General features: G+C 42.9%; 1 protein-coding gene across 3 annotated transcripts in view; it reads right to left on the bottom strand.

Annotated features, from left to right (window-relative positions):
* ADGRF5 (adhesion G protein-coupled receptor F5) overlaps positions 1-19,583 on the bottom strand; it is a 107,880-nt gene that overhangs the window by 61,245 nt on the left and 27,052 nt on the right. Inside the window, exon 1 of one of the 3 annotated variants that reach the window (XM_020912299.2) lies at positions 10,840-11,149. The exons of 1 other annotated variant lie outside the window; for it this stretch is intronic. The gene's annotated coding sequence lies outside the window, so the exon portion shown is untranslated. Of the gene's footprint in view, positions 1-10,839; positions 11,150-19,583 lie in introns of those variants that run through there. One more of the 3 variants, XM_020912302.2, reaches the window with a different exon arrangement.

Raw genomic sequence — 19,583 nt, 5'->3', positions numbered from 1 at the left:
CAGCCATCATCCCCGAGAGCACATTGTTCTTCTGAACAGCCATCATCAACAGGGGAAGGCAGAGCTATTTTCTGCTCTGCCTTGGAAAAAAAAAATGAGTGTAATGGCTTTGGGGCCCCAGTGATTCCCTTTCCTATAATAGACTACAGTGGAAAGAACACCAGCTTTGATGCAAAACAGGCCTGTGTTCTGATTCCAGCTTCACCACTTATTAATTGTGGGTGAGACACTTAACCCCATAGAGGCTCCAGTTCCTGGTGTGAGTAATGGGGATCACAGTACTGGCCTTGCAGCATTGTTGTGGAGATTAGAGACTTGTGCCCATGAAGGTCGATAAAGCCTGGTCATGGTTGAATTTGTTAAGGTCTGAGCTGTGCCCCCCCAAAATTAATATGTTGAATTCCAGCCCCCAGTAGCTCAGAATGTGACCTTATTTGGAGACCAGGTCTTTAATGAGGTCATTAAGTTAAAATGAGGTCATATGGGTGGGGCCCTGATCCAATATGACCAGTGACCTTATAAGAACAGATACTATATTTGATCTTAGTATAAGATCAAGATCAAAGGTGGAGAAGTGATGAACAGTGATCTTATAAGAGGAGGAGATTAAGACACAGACCCACACAGAGGGAGAACCATATGAAGACACCAGAGGAAGACGGCATCTCCAAGCCAAGGAGAGAGACCTCTGAAAAAACACCTCTGCTGACACCTTGATTTCTGACCTCCAAGCTCCAGAATTGTGAGAAAATAAATTTCTGTTGTCTGCAGGTCTTTATTATGGCACCCTGAGAAAACTAATACAGAATTCAATAAAAATGATACCTCTTTTTATTTTTTATCACCCAAAAAGTGTGAGTCTGGCCCTCTGGTCTGCTACCCAACATTTATTATTTATTCTGTGAATGTTTTTATGAAAATAAAAAAAAATGGATTATTGGTGTATCTGGATACAGCATAAAACATACACAGTTAAAACTGAAAGACAAATTAGAATTAATCTTAATGCAGACTTAGAGAATAGACTTGTGGACACAGTGGGGGAAGGAAGGGGTGGGATGAAGTGAGAGAGCAGCATTGACATATATAACTACCATGTGTGAAATAGATAGCTAGTGGGACGTGCTGTCTAATGCAGGGAGCTCAGGCTGGTGCTCTGTGATGACCTAGAGGCATGGGATGGGGTGTTGGTAGAGGGGGACTCAAGAAAGAGGGGACATATGTATACACACAGCTGATTCACATTGTTGTACAGCAGAAACCAGCACAACATTGTAAAGTAATTATCCTCCAATTAAAAATAAATTTAAAGAAAATGATTTGCTAAGAAAAAAAGAAAAAGAATTTGCCTTCAGTTCAAACACTAGCCCCTGACCTCTACACACACACACACGTGCGCGGATACACACACACACACACACGCACACACACACGTCTAATTTTTTTAGATGACAAAACGAAGACCTGGCAAGGGCTGTGTGTCTCATAGGCAGCTGGGAGCTGAGTTAGTCAGGATGGAAGAGATTAATTAAGGATTTTAAAAATTCTAGATAATAATATTGTCCTATAGTGGACAATATAGGACAACTATATTGTCCTACAGTCAGACAAGTCACTTGTCGTATAATGGCGGAGAATAATTATCAGCAAAGATGATGATGGTAATGGTGAAGATGGTGATGATGGTGGTTACAGATCACTGATATTAGATCTGTTTCAGGCATAGAGCTATTTCAATATTCATAGTGCTATTACATCTGTTTCAGGTCTAATGCTATAAGTGGCATAGAAGCTCTCTTCAAGAATTATGTCATTTAACCCTTTCAATTAATCCTATAATATCACTAAATTGTCCTTAATTATTCCATATTTAAATATGGAAATGGAAGGTGAGAAGGTGAGTAACTCACCAACGTAGTAGTGACAAAATTATAAACTTGGCTGTCTATTCCTTTGGGGAAAAGGTACCATTTGGGTTAGAGATCTTCTTGGGGGTAATCAACAAGAATAAATGAAAAGCTTTCTCTTTGTGAACCCTAGTCCAGGCAACTGAGTTCCAGCCTTACCTTGCTACTGATTTGTTCATGATCTGGGGCAAATCACCTCACTTCTCCACATCTCAATTTTCTTTTTGGCAAAGCCAGGGAGTTGATGGCCCTTGGTGATTTCAAAATTGAGGTGAGAGATGTGGACTCTTTGCTGGTCCCATTGCTGTTCAAAGAATCTAAAATTTCTCACAGTTATTTCAAATCCATTGTAGCCTCACTTAGGTTTCTAAGCCTAATCATAGCTATCTCTTGCATTTGTCTACTCCACCTCTGGTTGACTATGCTAGCTAAGCCTTCGCTGCCCCACACAGGCATCACTGTGATGGCTTCCCTTCTTTTCCTCTCTACTCTACCATCTTCATAGATACAAGATTGACCTTCTGCAAGCCCTCTTCACACCCTGTTACCTCTGTTCAGCTCTCCACTGCTTCCAGAACAAAGGCAATGGTGTTTGCTGATGCTGGAGGCCCTCCATGACCTGGTTCTTATTTTTCAGATCTGGCATATTTAATAGGCATCTATCACATTTTCACGACTGAAGCTGGTAACTTTTCCATCATTTAAAATAGTGCAAGACAAATCTTGAGCTAGGAGTAGTTTTGCTTTTTAAAATTAAGACTATGGTCTGGGACTTCCCTGGCAGTCCAGTGGTTAAGACTCTGAGCTCCCAAAGCAGGGGACAGGGGTTTGACAATTGGCTGGGAAGCTAAGATTTCACATGCCACATAGCATGTCCTAAAGATAAATAAATAAATAAAAATAAAACAACAGCAACAAAAAGATTATGAAAAAATAGAGGGGACAGAAAATGCAAGCAGATACTTAAATAAACATTAAAAGAAAAACACTATGGTCAAACCTTCACAGTTGATGTTTTATTCACCGACTCACCAGCCCCACAGGCAATAGTGAATACAGAAGCAGGGACTTTTCCTTCAGATATGAACCTGAATTGAAAGTTTCTTTTTTAGCCTTTCTGAAACTTGGCTTACTCATTTGCAAAATGGGTTGTTGATAATTAAATAATAAGTAAAATAAATAAATAAAATAGTGCAAGAGATTTTCCATTGTTCATGCAGAGGTAAAAATATGAAAATTAATCTTTGAGACATAAGAGTAATTATTTGGTCAAACTACTTTTTACTGTTTGGCAAAACCAAAAGTAATCCTGTGATTTACTTGGTTTCTTAATCTCCATTTTTTTCCTGCCCGTTTGCCTCAATGTGATCACTGCATATTCAGTTCTATCCACCCTTCAGTGCTCAGGAAAAGGACTACATCCTGGTTGGAGATTCTCTCCTTTGTTCAGCTATAAATGGGAGGTCAGGTACATAGAACACAAGAAATCTCGTTAAAAAGTAGAAGAGAAAGAGCGGTAATTCTTCCCATAGCTCTACTTCCTGGTTTCAGATCATGCACAGAAGGTGATGCTATATACATGGCTTTCTTTTTAATAAAAGAAGAATTGAATTGTGTGCTAAGACACTAACAAGGCAAGCCGTGCATCTTGATCTGCGTCTGACTGAACAGGTTATTGTATTTTTTGAAAGAAGCCAAAGATATATCTTCCTATGTTTTGTTCCCTGTACACACACACACACACACACACACACACACATATATATATGCCTGAGTCATGTACTTTTGATCAAAATAGAGACTAGATGAGAGACTAAAAATAAATATGCATATATATTATTCTACTATTAGAGAATAATTCAAAGTAGAATTCCTCAATGCAGATGATGGAGGGTAGGAGCAAATTTCAGGACTTTCATTGAACATTTGACTGAGATTATTATTTTTGGGGGGCTTCCCAGGTGGTGGTAGTGATAAAAAAAAACTTGCCTGCCAAATCAGGATACACAAGACACTTGGGTTTAATCCCTGGGTTGGAAAGATACCCTGGAGGAGGGCATGGCAATCCATTCCAGTACTCTTGCCTATAGAATCCCAGGAACATAGGAGCCTGGTAGGCTGCAGTCCATGGGGTCGCAGAGTCAGACATGACTGAAGCAACTTAGCACGCACACATGGGCTTCCCAGGTGGCTCAGCTGGTAAAGAATCCACTTGCAGATATAGGAGATGCAGGAGACACGAGTTTGATCCCTGGGTCAGGAAGATCCTCTGGAGAAGAAAAGGGCAACCCACTCCAATGTTCTGGCCTGGAAAATCCCACAGACTGAGGAGCGTGGTGGGTTACGGTCCATGGGGTCGCAAAGAGTCGGACACGATTAGTGACTGAGCAAAGAGCATATTATTCTTTGCTCAGGACTGCAATAAAGACAGGATGGCATCAAAACCTCCCTCCTGGAGTGCAGAAGTTCAGATTAAAAACCCTCAAGGACTCTCTAACAGCCCACCTTCACAAATCTGTGTTTTCAACAGCAAGAGGTGATAACTTGCCTTTGCTGACCTTATCTAATGAGATGAATCTCCCTTGCACATGCAGAACTATAAACCAAATATTTATTTAACACAAACACGAAACACAATACCAATAAAAGAACTGCCTTGAAAAAATTTTTTTTCCTGTTTCGTTTTCCTTTGCCTTAAAATAAGGTTCAGGAGAAGCATTGTGTCAGGGTAACTCAGTCCTATCAGATTACAGAGGAACATTTGTTTGTACACAATGGGGTCAAGTTTTCCAAAACACACTGCACATGTGTGCGGCATTGATAACCTTTCATCCTTCTTGTTGTAAATCGCTGGAGGATTTTACAACAGGAGATTGCCATCTCCAAGAAACCTTTGAGCAGGAGATTGCCATCTCCATGAAACCAGTAAGCTCCTAACTCTGTTCTTGTCTCAACCATCTTGGTACTTCCATTTACCACGTGGAGGGGTTTTCCTAAGCCCTGGCAAGACAATGCCTGAGGTGTTTTTCAGCTGCCATGGAGGGTGGCCCTGGGGTTGGCTGTGAGTCTCCGAGGGCTCGGGCGTGGGTCCAAGCCTTACAGTTCTGTGGTCTTACTCTTTATGAGGTAAGATCTGAAATAATACTGAGTCTTCCAATAGCAACAATAGGGGGCCAATCAGAACAGTCACTGCAAGAACAGAGCCCCTGGGCCCAAGGGCCCAAGACAAGCGACTGAGTGATGGAGGCAGAGACTGGAGGCGACACTCCAGACCCTCCAGCCGCCCCAGGGGAGCACTTATTTCTTTACCGTGTGGTTTAAACTATTCCAGCATTTTAGAAATTGGCAGGACCCTCTTAGATCTTTGTATCCCTCCCTTCCCACCTCCCAGGTCCTCCATCTCCCTGACATCAGGCATGGGGTCCTTGGCCAATGACTTCACTTCTCTTAAACTTCTATTTTCCTCCCTAGGCATTTTGTTAGAATTTAAGAATAGTGGATGACAGGGAACTATATTCAATAACTTGTAATAACTTATAATGAAAAAGAATATATATATGTATAACTGAAACATTTTGCTCTACAACAAAAACTAACAACATTGTAAGTCAACTATACTTCAATAAAAATAATTATTTGCCTCTTTTGAAGAAAAGATGTGTGTGTGCTACTTAAAATGAAAAAAATTACAGATTAAAATTTATGGATTAAATATTACAGATTAATTAAATATTACAGATTAAAATTCCCTCCCCCCAAATATAGCACACTGGGAAGTCATGGCCATTCCAAGATTTTCTTCATCTGGATAGTCTGACTTTTGTCCTCATCGCATCATGAAACGCATTTTCCAAAGTGTGATATTTTTCACTAATCCTCATCCTTCCTGGTTTCTTGTTAGTTTCTGACAACACTTAGCTGCTCTTCCTTCGTGCCTTTTTCTCCTTCACTTCATGTTGGGGGTTTCTCTTCACTTCAGCCTTTTCTTCTTTCCCTCTTCCTATGTCTCCGTCCTCCTCATCCTACACCATCTGAGTGTGGGCTTTCAAACCTCCCCTGGGTCCTTGGTTGATCTCTCTTGACACTCTTAGGGAGCTTGTCCATGTCTACAGCTTTAATTATCCATTTATATGAGAATTCCCCAAACTTTACTTCCATCTTAGTCACTTTTCTAAGTATTAGGAACATCTTCCCAAATGCACTATTTCCACCTGGGTCTAAATTCAGCTCATCCAGAACTAATGCGTCTCTTCTCTCCTAACCCATATCTTCCCAGGTTTACAAACTGCTGGCTTCTTTCTCCAGGTTCCCAAGCTCACAACTCCACTAGTATTCTGGGTCACAAGCCTTAAGGGCAGGAATGGGAGGAGCAATTCAGTCATTCGCTCAGTCTTGTGAATATCTCCAACGCCTGTGTTTTCTTTCCCTCGGCCGCCATATTGGTGTGGATATTATCATCTCCTCAGAATCACTAGCACCAGAATGACTGCAGCATACTCCTGAACTTTCTTCTTTCCCTCCCTGTCCAATATCCAATACCATCTGCCGATTCATTTGCCTAGGACACTATTTGTCATATATTGCTACTCTACCATAGTCAGATACTCTAAACATTCTCAAATGCTCAGAGGAAATCTGGGCTAATTCACCTGGCAAGCATGGATACCACAACTGAATGTACACCCAGCTCTGACACAATTTTCTTCTGTAACACTTGGAGACAGAACTGGCTGGCTGATCTACTCACAAGCATTTATTGTACCTTCTTTCACAAAATGTGTCATAAATATTAACAGTAAGTATTGGTTGAAGAGATTGCTACCTCTTAACTCCTTCTCACACTATTCTTGGCAACCTGAAATGCCCCATTTCTCCCTTCTGAGATTTACTCATTATTTCAGGTCTTTTGTACTTCCTTAGTAGCAACAGTAATTGCTATCATTTATCAAGCTTTAGCTATATGTTGGGCTTCCCTCATAGCTCAGTCCGTAAAGAATCTGCCTGCAATGCAGGATACCTGGGTTCAATTCCTGGGTTGGGTAGATCCCCTGGAGAAGGAAATGGCAATCCACTCCAGTATTCTTGCCTGGAAAACCCCATGGACAGAGGAGCCTGGCGGGCTACAGCCCATGGGGTCGCAAGAGTCAGACACGACTTAGCGACTAAACCACCGCCGCCAGCTATATGCCGGGCATTAGACTAAGCGGTGTACCAGTATGTGCCAGGCTCATTTTAATCCCCAAACCCTGCATTGTTAGAACTATCAATATCTCCATTTTACCGACGAAGAAACTGAAACTTGGGTAAATTAAATCACAAACCCCAAGTCACACAGTAATAGTCAACTCGGTTGCTAAATCTGAACTCTTAGCCTTTCTTTGGAATACACTGCAACTTCCCTTCCTGGCGACTTCTCTGGCCCTGGCATGTGCATTTTTCTGTAGCTCTATTGTGGTTTTTGTAGCACAGCATAGTTATTAGACATATGGACTGGTCATACTGCCTACTTGCCGGCTTTCTGTGCCTCGGGCAACTTATTTAAAATTGTGGTCCTTTTGTCTATAAATTAGGTATTATAATAGAACCTGAGGCATGGGATTATTGAAATAACTACATGACTTAACCACCTCTGTAAAGTACTGAACACAGTGCCTAGCACAAAATAAGTACTCAGTAAACATTACCTGTTATTATTAAAATCCCCAGGGCCAGTGCTTTGCCTCCTGTTATGAGTACAAACTGATTAAAGGAAAAGATTCTCTGTCTTTGTAATTCCACAGCTCTTTGCACATCTATCAGTATAGATGCTTCTACTAAGCTGTGACTTTAAAGGTTTCACTTTTGTGATTATCTTCTAGGAAACAGGCAAGATTCCAGTTATTTTAACCATCATCCCCAGAATCAGGCAATGTGAGTTGAAATGCTGAGTCGTGTGAATTCTTAGCGTCCCCGTAGTGAACACAGATACTTAACTCAACAAGCCTTCCTAAAGCACCTACTCTGGGTTGAAACTCCCTGACGTGGGGGAAACTGAGCCTGAGAAGGCCCCCACCTAGAGACAGAGATTACAGTGATGAGTGATACTAATTTGGACTCTATGAGGAATGTAGGCAGGAAAGATTTCTAGGGGCACATATTCTGATTTTAAAAAAGCTCTGAACAACAACAACAAAAACCGAACTCTGACTTATTTTCTATTCATCTGTATAGATCAATCCAGAAAGTGGCAGATCAGGCAAAAGATAACCAGTATTTCTTTTTCTGGGAATTGAGACACATGTTAAAGTGACATTGAATAAAAGGATGACCCCCTCCCACCCATAGTCATTTGGCAGCAGAAGAACACATCCTGTTTACCTAGAACATTTCATCAGATTCTGTAAACTCTGCAAGTAACAGTGGCCAGTGACTCTGCATGGAAGCCAGTGGGGTTGTTTCAGTTGAAACTCGGAAGGTAGGGCCATGTCTGGGGAGCTGGAGTTGTCTCCGCATTCTCACCTGCAGATGTTGGGGGGTGGGGGTGGGGGGACGGGCGTTCCACTCATAAACAGCCTCAGCCAGGATCCTAAAACAGGATGCTCACCCCTGCTGGCACTTCTGGCCCCAACTTCTGGGCAACCTGAAGCAGTATTACTTCTGCTTCACTATTTAGACTTTGTCTCTTACGGTTTGGACTCAGTGGTTCTCAACCCTCGCAGCATAAAAGAATCACTTTGGAGATTTACAAACAAAACCAACCAAGCAAAACAGCATGAGATTTCCCTAGAGATTCTCACTCAGTTATTCCAGGGAAGTGTCTGGGCACCGTTTTCTTTTGCTAAGTTGCTGAAGGTGATGCCAATAAATGGCAGGTGTTAGAATGTGCTCAAATCAGGACCATGCAATAGCTGAATCTACCTACAGACTTCCAGCACAACTGGGAACCCATGTTGCTCCAAAACTGATAGAATCTAGCCAATCACATTCATTCTCTACTCTATATGATTTTCACCCTCATGTTGTCAACCTCTTGGCTGGAAAGGCAGAGATCGGGGTTTCTTCTCATTCTAATGCCCCTCAAATATTCATTGAGGGATGCTGAGCAAACAGCAAAACCCCTGAGCCTCTCAGTTTTGTATTTCATAAAATGGGAACAAACTACCTGCTTTACCTGTGATGAGTGAATTGAAGGAGAAGGAGGTCTCTGTCGGGGCTAGCACTATGCAGTAGGGTGAAATGATTCATCAAAATACCCAGAGAAAGAATCTACGTGAGTAAATTTAACAAGATGGTCAAGAAAGCACCAGAGAATGTCCAAAATCAGGGCCAACTGGCCCTCTAGTTTGGCGTAGAGACACCTCGGGAAGGGCAAGAAAATGCCTAATAGCAGTTGAAAAGTATTTTGTGATTATTCTTAGACTTGACATTGCTCATGTAACTTCATTGCGAATTCTCTTTCCATGACCCATACTCATTTGTTCATAGTATTTTATTTCTTATTCACTTGTCTCATAATAATGAACAGAAGGAAAAAATTAAAGGCCACATTTTTGCAGAAAGCTAAAAGAAATAGAAAGTGAACCCACATGTTAAATACATCTATTATTCATTAAGAAGGGGAATCTCTCCCACTGTCCCCCCATTTCCCTAGAGCCAACTACTTAATCTAGCTGGCTAGCTATCATTTATGTATCTATAAATCCATCTATCTATTCAGTTAATCTTCTTTTATTTTCCAGAACAGAATACCTTTGATGGACTTCAAGAGAGAAGTCCAAACTACTAGTTGGAAAATCTAGAATTTAATCCCTGGGAGATTGGTACAAGTACTATGCATTGTCCAAGCCAAAACCAACACATAAATAACAGTGGTAAAAATGAAAAAAACTATTTCAAGCTTTTCTAAATATTAAAATAACTGCTCACATTCCCCATGTATTATTTTTTCTTTACAGTGAGGGGAAGGTATTGTTAAAGACCAATACATGGATCTTTAAAAAAAAAAAAAAGGACCAATACATGGATCTGACAAAGAGAATTTCTTGTACTCCTAAGTGCCCTGACTTGCCTTAAGAGCTGGGAGGACAAAAAAATCAGTCACTTAACTGGTAAGATACGTGGCAAACAATTGATTGGATAACATTGGGAAGGGAAGGAAACTAATGCATATGAGGCATGTGGGGTTTGAAAAATTGTGAGACTTATTCTGTTACAGTAAGAATATAACCATGCATTACGTTCATCATTCAAAAATGAAAGTCCAGAAACATTAGCTCTTTATGAAGGGAAAAGGTGAGCTGCAATGAAGTGGTATGACCCGGCTTTCTACAAAGTATGAGAAAACAGTTGAAGCAAACCACACACCATAAACTCCTCCTCTTTAGAACACTTGAGGCAAGCTTGCCTGCTCTTGATGCCAGTGCTTTATCTGCCCTCCTTCCCAGAGCTGACTTGCAAACCCCGTTTCATTCAGTAGTTGGGGGAGGAAGGCGGTAGCTTACATTTTACGTTTCCGGACTGCCTAGGACCAGAGGATACCTGCACACCTCCTGCTACACGCAGGGTAGCCTCCCCGGCTGCCTGGCATGGAAATTCACAGTAAGCAATTCATGAACGCTTTGGTCTCTATGATATTTTCTGGCTCAGGGATGGGAAAACTCATTAAAAAGAAAGAAAACGGAAAGCTCTTTTTATTATAGAGGAAATTCTAAAAGTACCCCAGCTCACCGCCTGACACTCCATCTTCCTAAACACAGTCTCATCAACTTGACCAACAGCCGCACGCCCAATGCCTCTGGCCAGCCATGCTTTGTGCTCACAACATACAAGTTACAGCCACAGAAAAGAGAATTGTAACTGAAAAGTGCCTGAAAAGGAGCCTCAGAGTGACCTAGGTGCTCCTGAGGTCTTGCTACCAAGAGAGACAGACCCCAGTAGGAGAGATGCCTGTTACCTGCCCAGAACCGTCGTCCCCAGGCTGGCTCCGGCTCTAATCAGACGTCTAACAAGCTTCCAGCTCTCTGCTACGAGGCCACTCGCCCCGCAGCCTCATGCTCGATGAAGGGAGAGCCAAGCTGGGCTCATGAGGAGGGCTCAAACAGGACTGGGAGCTCCGAGCCAAGCTCAGCCTCCTCTCTGACCGGTGCCTCCCTGCCGTGAGCCTCCCAGCCTCACACAGCCATCCCCGACGGCTCGCCGCTGTTTGAAAACAAGAAGTGATTTCCTGGTCCTCTTCCCCAGATGGTGTGTGCTATTTCCCTCACGCCCATGGGAAGTCCTTCAGATCCTTCTTATCTGGAAACCTATTCACTGAGTAGCTAGACTTGTTTGGCCAAAGTCTCTAATCCTCGCTTTCCTTTCTTCAGAGAAAAGACTTCAAAAAACGAAACCAGAGAGCCCGCAGATGGGGTTGAGCTTATGGCCAGTGTAGGATGCCTGGTTTAAACCTTTGAAAGATGCCCACTAAATGAGATTGTGTTTTCAGAGTGGAAAGAAAATTAAAATGATCAATGAGCATCATTTCTAGCAGTACCAAGAAATCAGAGATTTTAAAAGTCCTGAACATGGGAAGACCTAGTGAAATCATTTGGTCCTAGCCCTGGGTTTTAGGGAGGGTTGCCCTTCAAATACACCACATTCAGAGGTATGCAGTTCTTGAGATTTTCCAGGGAAACTCTGTGAATATTTGTGCATCAAATTACAAATTCTGTAACATTTAACCTATTGTCTCAGTTAACACTAATGTCTAAAGATAAGGAGATACATGGAAAAAGGCAGGCTGCAGTTGATTTGTTGCGTGTAAAGATGAATTAGATGAAGCAATTATACTGTAGTAAAAAATAAAGATGAATTAGAGTTAGAGTTCTTGAGATGAAGGTGACCTATCTGTCCTCATTTTTCAAGCAAGGAAACCGAGATCCAGGGAGAAACTGTGACTTGCCCAAGGTCAGAACACAGATGGGAAGTGACAAATGGTCACCTCATTGTTCTTAAATGTCTCTCTGTGTGGAATACTTTTCAACTTCCTACTCTGAAGCCCTGCCCACAGACAGCCTGATGAATGGGCCCTAGTCTAGGGCCCAGGAATCTGCATTGTAAGTGCCCCAGTAAAAAGGGCATCCCCAGACTGCATTGAGAGATACCCTCCTAATGTCAGGAGAGTGTCAGTACAAGGACCCCAGAGTCAGACTGCAGGGATTCAAACCATAGGGTCACTGATTCCTATTAATGTGGTCTTGGAGATGTTATGAGACCTCACTGAGACTCAGTTTTATTACGTGTGAAGGTGGAATAATAATGCTGCCGAGGCTGCGAAAGCTCTGATAAAAGCCTGGCAAGGAGGAACTCCAGAACTGGAGACCTGGACTCTAATCCTCCAAGCTCACAGATCTTCCCTGTCCCACATCGTTTCCTTTCCTCCTGGCCGGCCTTCCCTTCCAGTCAGAGCTCTCATCCTGTAGGCACGTCAGCAACTAATTGTCATATCCAGTCTGGGGACAAGGGTGAAGTGTTTGGCAAAATGAGGATGAACCTTCAAAATATTGGATTGGCAAACATTTTGTTGGAGTTTTTCTGCAGCCTCTTATGGAAGAACCCAGGTGAATTTTTTGCCCAGTCAACATTATTATTCTACTTCTTGGTACTGATTCTCAGTTGTATTCTCCAGCGCATTCCACACCAGCATGAGAGATGGTGGTGGTTGCCCCCAACAGCTGACCCTTCACCCCCTCTCTGCTGCCAGCCTGGGCCTGGCTATGTGCTCAGGGGTGCACTGTGATAGGTTTAAAGTGCAGTGATGTCATTCTCCTTGCTGGACCCTGGGATGTGCTTAGACATGTGGCCAGATGTGGATGTATATCGCTCTGGATTTACTATCAGTGGCACAATGTGTGTGCGTGCTCATGTCCACCTCTTCTGTGACCCCATGGACTGTGGCCCACCAGGCTCCTCTACCCACGGAATTTCACAGGCAAGAATATTAGAGTAGGTTTCCATTTTATCCTCCAGGGGATCTTCTCAACCCAGGGATCATTGACAGGAGGATTCTTTACCCCTGAGTCACCTGGCGCAATAAAGGGCCTTATTATTTAACCCAGTTCTAATTGCCTTACCTATAGTAAAGTGGTGAATCACTATGAAAACTAAATCTTTTCTTCCTATAGAAAACATTCATGACACAGTAAGTCAAATATACTTCAACTAAAAAATAATTCTATAAAAAAATAAAATTCTACCCTTGGCCAATAAATAAATAAAATAGTGAGACACATACACACAGAGTCAAAGAGCTTAAATCATATTTTAGAATACAGTTGATCCTTGAACAATGTGCGTGGGTCTACTTGCAAGCTGATTTTTTTCACTAAATGCATACAACTGTATGACATGATCCACAGTTGCTTGGTTGACTCCTTGTATGTGGAACCAGAATACAGAGTGACGATTGTAAAGTTATGTGCAGATTTTCAGCTGTCCAGGGATGGGTACCTTTAAACCCTATGTTGTTCAAGGGTCTACTGTATTCCAAATTTCTTGTGCTAAACATCTGCGGTATTGACTTTTTCTATATAAAATGGACAGAGATATTCCAGATTCATTTTTACAGTAAAAACCTATAATATTAAATATAAGTCTTAGAAAACACCTGGGTCTTGAAAACCCAGAGTAACCTGGGGTTAATCATGTGGACACCAGATCTGCCCACTCATAGCTCCTCAGAAACTTACTTGGTTATTTCATCTTTCTGTGCCTCGGTTTTCTCATCTGCAAAATCAGAGTAATAATAAGAATGACTTCAGAGTTGTAGGGAAGATTGAATGAGTCCCACACTTGTAAAGATGCTTATGAAAGTGCCTGGCACTTAATAAGCATGTGTTAAGTGTTGGCTATTGTTATTGTTATTATCACCAATTCCATGGACATGAATTTGAGGAAACTCTGGAAGACAGTGGAGGACAGAGGAGCCTATGGTCCATGGGGTCACAAATACTCAAACATGACTTAGTGACTGAACAACCACAAAAATATTATTTCTGCAGGAAAGAGATTTTTGTTATAATAACATGGAGGGAATTGGCACTGCCTCTGCCTTTGCTTTCTGCTGGCCTTGCCTCTGGTTCCATACAGACTGGCACTTTGAAGATGCCTCCAAAATATATCTTCTTGTCTCTGTCATGAGATGTGGTTCCTTTGGGGGTAACGTGAGGGGATTAGTATAAGTGCGGATGAATGACACCAGCTGTGTTGGAAGGAATGAAGATAACAGGAGGAAAACCAGTTGTATAGCATAGGGAGCTCAGCTCAGTGCTTTGTAATGACCTAGATGGATGGATTCGGGGTGGTGGTGGAAGGGAGGTTCAAGAAAAAGGGGATGTATGTATACATATAGCTGATCCACTTAGTTGTTCAGCAGAAACTAACACAACATTGTAAAGCAATTATACTCCAAAAAAAAAAAGCGGGGGGTGGGGGGGGGTGTCACTAAAAGAATGTTGCAGGCTGAGAGCTTTGGAAAGTAATTGCAAGGGAGGATTGAATGTCTGGTAGCAGAGTTTACCGAGTCGGGGAGAGGAAAGCTCGAAGACCTTGAGAAAAGAGGGTCATTCGTAGAGATGTGGAGGGACCTAGAGTCTGTCATACAGCGTGAAGTAAATCAGAAAGAGAGAAGTACTTTATATTAACACATGTATGTGGAATCTAAAAAAAAAGTGATAGAGACAAGCTTATTTGCAGGGCAGGAATAGAGACACAGAGTAACGGACATGTGGACACAGGGTGGGAAGGGCAGAGTGTGATGAATTGGGAGATTAGGAATAACATATGTACACTGCTGCCTAGTCGCTTCAGTCGTGTCGGAGTCTGCAACTGTATGAACTTCAGCCCACCAGGCTGCTCTGTCCATGGGGATTCTCCAGGCAACAATACTGGAGTGGGTTGCCATGCGCTCCTCCAGGGATCAAATCCAGTCTCCTGCACTGCAGGCAGATTTTTTACCATCTGAACCACCAGGGAAGCCCAAGGATACTGGAATGGGTAGCCAGTCCATTCTCTAGGGGATCTTCCCGAGCCAGGAATCGAACTGGGGTCTCCTGCATTGCAGGAGGATTCTTTACCAGCGGAGCTACCAGGGAAGTCCCATGTATACACTAGCAAGTGTAAAACAGATAGCTAGTGGGAAGCCGCTATACAACACAGGGAGCTCAGCGCAGTGCTCTGGGATGACCTAGAGGGGTGATGGGGAGATGGGGGAAGGTGGGAGGGAGGTCCACGATGGAGGGGATATATGTATGTATGTAACTGATTCTCTTTATTGTGCAGCAGACACTAACACACATGTAAAGCAATTGTCCTTCAATAAAGTAAGAGGAACAGTGTGGCGGACCTTGACTTGGATGCCTCTCGCCTGCTGTCAGAGTCCGATCCTGGGTTCACACTTGAAAAATGCTGTCTCTTTCCTGTTTGCCTCGGGTTGCGGGGCGCCGTCGACTCTGACGTCGGCCTGGGCGTTGTCAAGGTGGCTGTCCGCGTGCCTCCCTGAGGAGCGATTCCTCTCTCACCACTGTGCTGTGTGTTGCTAGGAACACGCTGTGCTCGTGGCACTCTCTTCACAACGAAAACAAAGACCCATAAAAAAATGGAACCACCAGATGGTCTCGGCTGCAACCCAGAGGCCAGTGCTGGTGGGAAGACTTTGCCCCGTCGCAGCGACAGCTGCTGTTTGCTGGGAAAGGGCCCTTGTCTGAGTTCTAAGATGCTGGAGTTGGTGACAAGTCGAAAGCAGACTTCCGCCTGACTGCGATGGTGTAGCCTGAGTAACTAATTCAACTAGTCGTGTTCTCGACATTTGTATTAGTATGAGGCATCACTTAGGACTTCAGGGGTTAACCCCGCTGGAGACAGAGCTATTTGCTCAGGCAGAAATGTAAGTACCAGGTAAACGTATCTTTCCTGGAACATTCCAGGCTGTGTCACGCTTTTGCCCTTCCCCCTTCTTCATCTGGCTAACTTTTAATCTTCAGTTAAGTAGCAGATGTTATTTCTTCCAAAGACCTTCCCACTCCTCCCAGGCTGAGTCAGGTATTTTTTTCTCTCTGACCGCCAACTAGCAGGTATGTGTCTTTCTGCAGGTCCACACTACACTCAAATGATCATTTTAATGCATTGACTGTAAAAGCCTTGAGGGCTGGGCCTTGTTTTATGTATTGTATGCCCAGATCCTCGCTCAGTGTTGGCATGTCCTTGGTGATCCAGAAAAGCAATCAAAAGGACTACCCTATGACCCAGCAATCCCACTTCAGGATATATATCCAAAGAAAACCATAATTTGAAAAGATACATGCTCCTCACTGCTCATAGCAGCATTATTTACAATAACCAAGACAGGGAAGCAGCCTAAATGTCCATCAACAGATGAATGGATACAGAAGATATAGTACGTATATACAACAGAATACTACTCAGCCATAAAAAACAGTGAAATAATGCCATCTGCAGCAACATGGATGGACCTATAGATTATCATGGTAAGTGAAGTAAGCCAGAGAAAAACAAATACATGATATCATTCATGAGTGGAATCTAATTTTAAGAACGATATAAATTAACTTATTTACAAAACAGAAACAAACTCTCATATTTCGAAAACCAAAAATTTGGTTGCCAAAGGGGAAATGTTGGGGGGAGGGATAAATTAGGAGTCATTAATATACATACAATACTGTATATAAATAGATAACCAGCAAGCTCTTACTGTATAGCACAGGGACTTCTACTTAATATTCTATAATAACCTATTTGAGAAAAGAGACTGAAAAAGAATGACTGTGTATGCATGTGCATGCTCAGTCGCTCAGTTGTGTCTGACTCTATGTGATCCTTTGGACTGTAGCCCACAAGGCTCCGCAGTCCATGGGATTCTCCAGGCAAGAATACTGGAGTGGGTTGCCATGTCCTTCCTCTAGGGGATCTTTCTGATCCAGGAATTGAACCCACATCTCCTGTGTCTCCTGTATCGCAGGTGAATTCTTTACCTGCTAAGCCACCAGGGAAGCCCCGAATATGTGTGTGTCTATAACCAAATAGCTTTGCCATACACCTGAAACTAACGCAACCTTGTAAATCAACTATACTCCAATAAAATTTTTTAAAAAGGCAAACAAAAGGAAACCTCTTCACCTCATTCTGTTGCTGGCTTTTCCTCTTAATGCTGGCGTGTCCCATGGTTCAGTCTTTAGAACTCCTCTCTGTGGACCCTTATTCCCCAGGTGATCTCCACCAGTTTCATGGTTTAAATTTTTGTGCTGATGACTTCCAAATATCTACCTTGATCACAGACCTAGCTCCTGCACTCCTGACCCATATATCCAACTGTCTACTTGCTATCTTCACTTGGATCTTCAATAAGATGTCCAACTGAGCAAGTCCAAAACAAAACTCTTGATTTTCCCTACCAAACCAACCATCTTTTCCAACAGCCTCTCTCATTTCAGTAAAAGGCATCTTCATCCTTCCAGGTAACCCAGACCGAAACTGTGACTCATCCTGGAGTCCTCCCTTGCACACTTTGTATTTAATTTGCCATCAAATCCTGTGAATTCTACCTTCAAAACACATTCAGGTTTGGGCATTTCTTACCTCTTCCACCGCTATCACTCTCATCAAGCCATCATTATCCCTTTTATAAAATTAATTTTTATTGGCGCATAGTTGCTTTATAATGTTGTGTTAGTTTCTACACAGCAAAAAGAATCAGCCATACATATAACCCCACCCTTTTGGACTTCCTGCCCATTCAGGTCACCACAATACATTAAGTAGAGTTCCCTGGGCTGTATGGTGTGTTCTCATTAGTAGTCTATTTTATATACAGTATCAATAGTGTATATATGTCAATCCCAACTCCCAGTTCACCACTCCCTTCCCCTCTGGGCATCCCTATGTTTGTTTTCTATATCTGTGTCTCTATTTCTGCTTCAGTTCAGTTCAGTTCAGTCACTCAGTCATGTCCGACTCTTTGTGACCCCATGAATCGCAGCACGCCAGGCCTCCCTGTCCATCACCAACTCCCAGAGTTTACTCAAACTCATGTCTATTGAATCAGTAATGCCTTCCAGCCATCTCATCCTCTGTCGTTCCCTTCTTCTCCTGCCCCCAATCCCTCCCAGCATCAGGGTCTTTTCCAATGAGTCAACTCTTCGCATGAGGTGGCCAAAGTATCGGAGTTTCAGCTTCAGCATCAGTCCTTCCAATGAACACCCAGCACTGATCTCCTTTAGGATGGACTGGTTGGATCTCCTGGCAGTCCAAGGGACTCTCAAGAGTCTTATCCAACACCACAGTTCAAAAGCATCAATTCTTTGGCACTCAGCTTTCTTCACAGTCCAACTCTCACATCCATACATGACTACTGGAAAAACCATAGCTTTGACTAGATGGATCTTTGTTGGCAAAGTTATGTCTCTGCTTTTTAATATGCTATCTAGGTTGGTCATAACTTTCCTTTCAAGGAGTAAGCGTTTTTTAGTTTCATGGCTGCAATCACCATCTGCAGTGATTTTGGAGCCCAAAATACTAAAGTCAGCCACTGTTTCCACTGTTTCCCCATCCATTTCCCATGAAGTGATGGGACCAGATGCCATGTTCTCCTTAGCCATCATCATTATTTCTTGGCTGGATGGTTATCATTGCCTCTGATTGGCCTCTGCAAGGCTGCAGTTAGGACAGTCTTTGTAAAACATAAACTATGGAATGTCTACCTGTGTTCAGTTGTCTGGCGCTCTCATCTCACACTGTCAAGGGCAAAGTCATTTCAGTAGCCTATAAGGTCTACACCACTGGCACCCCCTGCTCCTCCCAACTGTAGTCTCACTTAATTCCTCTTCTTTCCACATTGCTCCAGCTCTGCTGGCCTCCCCGTGAGTCACCATGTTCCATCCCAGAGTCTTGGCACTGGCTGTTCCCTCTGCCTGGATGCTCTTAGCTCAGATGTCCTCCTGTCTCACTCTCTCACCTCATTCCTACCTTGCTCCAAACACTGTTTCCTTAGTGAGGGCTTCCCTGACCACATGTCACATTTCAGCCCTCCCAATCCCCTCCCCTGATGAATTTTTTCCATGTCATATATCACTTCTAATACACTGTGCGTGTGTGCCAAGTCACATCAGTCATGTCCCACTCTTCTCGACCTCATGGACTGTATCCCACCAGGCTCCTCTGTTCATGGGGATCCTCCAGGTAAGAATTCTAGAGTGGGTTTCTGTGCCCTCCTCCAAGGAATCTTCCCAACCCAAGGATTGAACCCATGTCTCTCATGTTTTCTGCATTGGCATGTGGGTTCTTTACCACTAGCGCCACCTGGGAAGCCCTCTAATTACACTATAATGTGCTTATTTATTAATATTTTACTGGTTGTCTTCACCTTCCAATCCTCCACTACTGTGCGAGCTTCCTGAGGGCAGAGATGCATATTTGGTTCATTAAAGAAGTGTATTTGAAAGTTTAACATGCAAACAAAGTTAAGAAAGCCACAATATTAGTATATACCCAGCAGAAGGGAATACAAAAGTCCACGAAGCCTCCACTTGCAAAATATACTTCCACACTTGGATAGAGTAGCCTTTTTCTCCCCTTTTAATTCATAACCAGATGTTGGCAACCCTTTTGACCCAATGTGGCCCGGGGTCCGCTCTCTTTTGGTAT

This window comes from Odocoileus virginianus, chromosome 27 (genome assembly GCF_023699985.2).
Source record: "Odocoileus virginianus isolate 20LAN1187 ecotype Illinois chromosome 27, Ovbor_1.2, whole genome shotgun sequence".
NCBI lineage: Eukaryota > Metazoa > Chordata > Mammalia > Artiodactyla > Cervidae > Odocoileus > Odocoileus virginianus.
This window is presented reverse-complemented; position numbering and strand designations above follow the sequence as displayed.